Raw genomic sequence first — 4,069 nt, forward strand, 5'->3', positions numbered from 1 at the left:
CTGAGCACAGAGCCAGGAATAAACGTTGAGCATCACTGGATGTGGTACACACACACAAACACACACACACACACACACACACACACACACACCTTCAGGGGCCAGAGAGATAACACAGCAGTAGGGCGTTTGCCTTGCATGTAGCTAACCTGGCACAGACCTGGGTTCAATTCCCAGCATCCCATATGGTATCCCAAGCCTGCCAGGAGCGATTTCTGAGTGCAGAGCAAGGAGTAATCCCTGAGCACTGCTGGGTGTGCACCTCCCCCCACCAAAAAAAAAAGACCTTCAGAGGACTAGGCAATGCTGAGGATCAAACTGGGGTCAGTGACATTCAAGGCCAGATTTTTCACCCCTGCACTTTCTCTCCAGTCCCTCCCTGCAAAGTGTCACCTTCTCTTCTTTACTTGAATCTGTTACAAAGTTGAATGTTTCTTTCCTGTAGCTTAAATGTGTTACTGGTTGTCCCCTAATATTGTGACATGGCCCTCAAATTACAGTTTTTACCTAGGGTCATACAAAAGGCCATATATATAGCCTCCAGTTAAGACATGTTGGTCTAGTGCTCGCTTCGGCAGCACATATACTAAAACTGGAACGATACAGAGAAGATTAGCATGGCCCCTGCGCAAGGATGACACGCTAATTCGTGAAGCGTTTCATATTAAAAAAAAAAAAAAGACATGTTGGTCTATTAGTATGATTTATATTAGCCATAATTCAAATCTCATCTTTGCCAAGTTGGAAGTGCATCTCAGTGGTAGTATAATTGTCTTTATGTTAGAAGTTCTGGGTTACATCCCTGATACTGAGAAAAAAAAAAAAACTTTTAAAACTAGGGCTGGGGGCCAGAGTGATATCATGGAGATTGGGTGTTTGCCTTGCATGCAGAAGGACGGTGGTTCGAAACCCGGCATCCCATATGGTCCCCAAGCCTGCCAGGAGCGATTTCTGAGTGTAGAGCCAGGAGTGACCCCAGAGTGCTGCCGAGTATGACCCAAAAACAAAAACCAAACAAACAAAAAAAATCCCAAACTGGGGCTGGATACTAAATAAGGTATGGCATTTTTTGGGTTCAATCCAGGACCCCAAATAATTCCCGTGAGCCTACCAGGAGTGATCCTTGAGCACAAAGTAGGAGTAAGCCCTGAGGACTGCTGGGTGTTTTCCAAATACAATTTTTTTTAATTATGCTGGGGCTGGACAGATACTACAGGAGGACGGCACTTGCCTTATACACAGCTGGCCCAAATTCAATCTTTGGCTAGGCATCTTATGCCCTGAGACCTCCCCACCCAACTATTCTCTAAGCATGGAGCCAGAAATAAGTCATGAGTGTCTTCAGGTGTGGACCAAATCCAAAATCCAAGCTCACATTGGCAATGAGCAAAATCTGCATTCATTCACAAGCACCTCTGAAGTACTAACGATGTAAGAAGCACTTTGGGGACTAGAGAGATAGGACAGAGGTAAGGCCTTGTACATTTCTAACCCCTATCCACTCCCCACCTCATATGGTTCCCCATAGGACCACCAGGAGTGATCCCTAACCACAGAGCTGGGTGTAAGTCCTGAGCACCACTGGGTATCACCCTAACTGCCCCTCCCCAAATAAAAACACATAAAAAAATTCTGGCATATTAAACTGGAGAAATAGTATAGTAGGTAAGGCACTTGCCTTCCACAAGGCTAACCCAGGCTCAATTCCTGGCATTCATATGATCCCTGAGCAAAGAGTGAGGGCAAATTCAGAACACCACCAGGTATGAGCCCCAAAATGATAAATTTCTGGCATGTAGTAGATACTGAATGTGGAGAAAAATAAACTAAAATACAAAAAATAAGAATAATTTGCACAGACCCAAAGGAAGTGAGAAGTGTCTTTGGGAAGTTTTAATAGGCTTCACAGCATCATAAAATGTGAGAACTACAAGCTATCTCTGAGTATGTCATCATTCCAAAAACAAGCCACTTCATAAAATAGGTCATTCACTAGCCCAATGACTAAGATTGGTTCACTAAGATCACTGATGCTCAAACTGAAAGGTAAATTCAGCATTGACTTTCTTTGTAGGTTCAATCAACATTGAATTTTGTCTTTTTTTAAATCCACACCTGGCAATGTCCAGGGCTTACTCAGGGCTCTGTGCTCAGGGAAGACTCTTGACAGAGCTGTGGAACTGTATGAGGCTTTGGGGATTTAACTGGATTGACCTTATGCAAACAAACCCTTTACTCACTGTCCTATCTCTACAGCTCAATATTACATGAAATTATAGGAGCTCATAATGCTTTCTAAAATTAGGTCATTGTTATTGGCACATATGCCTCTAATTAATACTGGAGGACAGAGGCTCAGAACATTCCTTAGTTCCTTACCTAGGACTTCACAAGGATTTTGCCTCTACTTGAAAAACACTAAATCAAACCTTATTTTCTATTCTGCCCCCCCCCACCCTTTTGTTTTGGGCCATACCATGGAGTGTTCAGGAACTCAGTGTTCAGAGGTTTTGAACAGTGTTCAAAGGACTCTCTTGAAGTGCTTGGGGTACCAGGAATCAAATTAGGTCTTCCTCACACAGAGTATGGTTCTAGCCTTTTACCTATCACTCTAGTATGAAATAGACTTTAGAATGGACTTAATTTACATAATTATGTTATATATATATAGGGGTCCCTCCCAGCAATGTTGGAGTCAGGGTAGGGTCACATCCTTTAATGGAGCTGCCTATGTTGCTGGGTTTGAACTCAGGGTACTGTGTGTTGTCTGTCTCCACGTTGATAAAGTTCCAGAAAAAGATCAATCTAGATGTGAAGGTCACCCCCACTTCAGGCCTTATCTCTTTTGTTGGTGCTGCCTATCTTTGGGTCCCCTCTCTTCGAAAAAATATAACCCATCTATTTCTCTATGTACTTACTGTCGTCATCATCAGGCCCTAATCTTCTCTGCCTGATCTCCATCCTTTTTCTGACATATTACACAGATTCTACACATACAGGAACAGTCCACACTACACCAGAAACTGCCCACACAGAATCTACACAAATACATACACCACACACATTATACACATAGTGCCCTTACCTTTTTTAACATGTGTGTGTGTGTGTGTGTGTGTTGTTTTTTGGGCCTCACCCAGCAGCGCTCAGGGATTACTCCTGTCTCTGTGCTCAGAAATCATTCCTGGCAGGCAGGCTCGGGGACCATATGGGACACTAGGAATTGAACCCAGGTTCATCCTGGGTCTGCTGCATGTAAAGCAAACTTCCTACCACTGTGCTACTTCTTCGGCCCCACCTTTTTGAATTCTAATTCATTTAAACAGTTTAATATAGGGCCATAGCATTAGTCAGAGGGTAGGTTGTTTGCTTTGTATGTAGTTGACCAAGGTTTGATCCCCAGCATCCCAGATGGTTCCTGAGCACTGTCAGAAGCAACCCCAGAGAACATAGCACCTAAACAGTTTGTCCCTCAAAGGAAAAGAATGACATCTAATGACAGAAATTTAGTCATTGGGAAGACTTATGGGGGAGCTATTCTTGAAAATAGTGATGCTTTTGGTCTTTGCTTTTGTGATACTCAGAGGCTACTTCTGAAGGGGTACCTCTTGGCAGTTCTCTGGAGTATCTATTGTCAGAGACTAATTCCAGACTTCTAGCAAGCCAAGCAGGCATTTTAGCCCTCAGGCTTTCTTCCTGTCCTGCCTTGACATTTTTTGTTATAGAGCCACACCCAGGCAGCGTTCAGGATTTACTCCTGGCCCTGCATTTAGGGATCACTCCTGTCAAGGCATGGTACTTGGAATGAAGGTCTAGCACATGCAAAGCAAAAGTCCTACTAGCTGTACAACTCCACACCTACCCCTACTTTCTTTTTAAAATAATTTTTTTGGTTTTTGTTCACACCTGGGGGTGCTCAGAGGTGACTCCTGGTTTTGCTCTCAGAAATTGTTCCTGGAGGGGCTGGCACGTTGGCGCTAGAGGTAAGGTGTCTGCCTTGCCAGCATTAGCCTAGGACGGACGGTGGTTCAATCCCCCGGTGTCTCTTATGGTCCCCCAAGCCAGGAGC

At 44.0% G+C, this 4,069-nt stretch overlaps 1 non-coding gene across 1 annotated transcript; it reads left to right on the forward strand.

Moving 5' to 3' along the window:
* Positions 1-562: 562 nt before the first annotated feature.
* On the forward strand, positions 563-669 carry LOC126019720 (U6 spliceosomal RNA). The gene has a single exon (XR_007499347.1). It is a non-coding gene; the product is annotated as a U6 spliceosomal RNA (small nuclear RNA).
* Positions 670-4,069: the final 3,400 nt, after the last annotated feature.

Source organism: Suncus etruscus, chromosome 9 (genome assembly GCF_024139225.1).
Source record: "Suncus etruscus isolate mSunEtr1 chromosome 9, mSunEtr1.pri.cur, whole genome shotgun sequence".
Lineage (NCBI taxonomy): Eukaryota > Metazoa > Chordata > Mammalia > Eulipotyphla > Soricidae > Suncus > Suncus etruscus.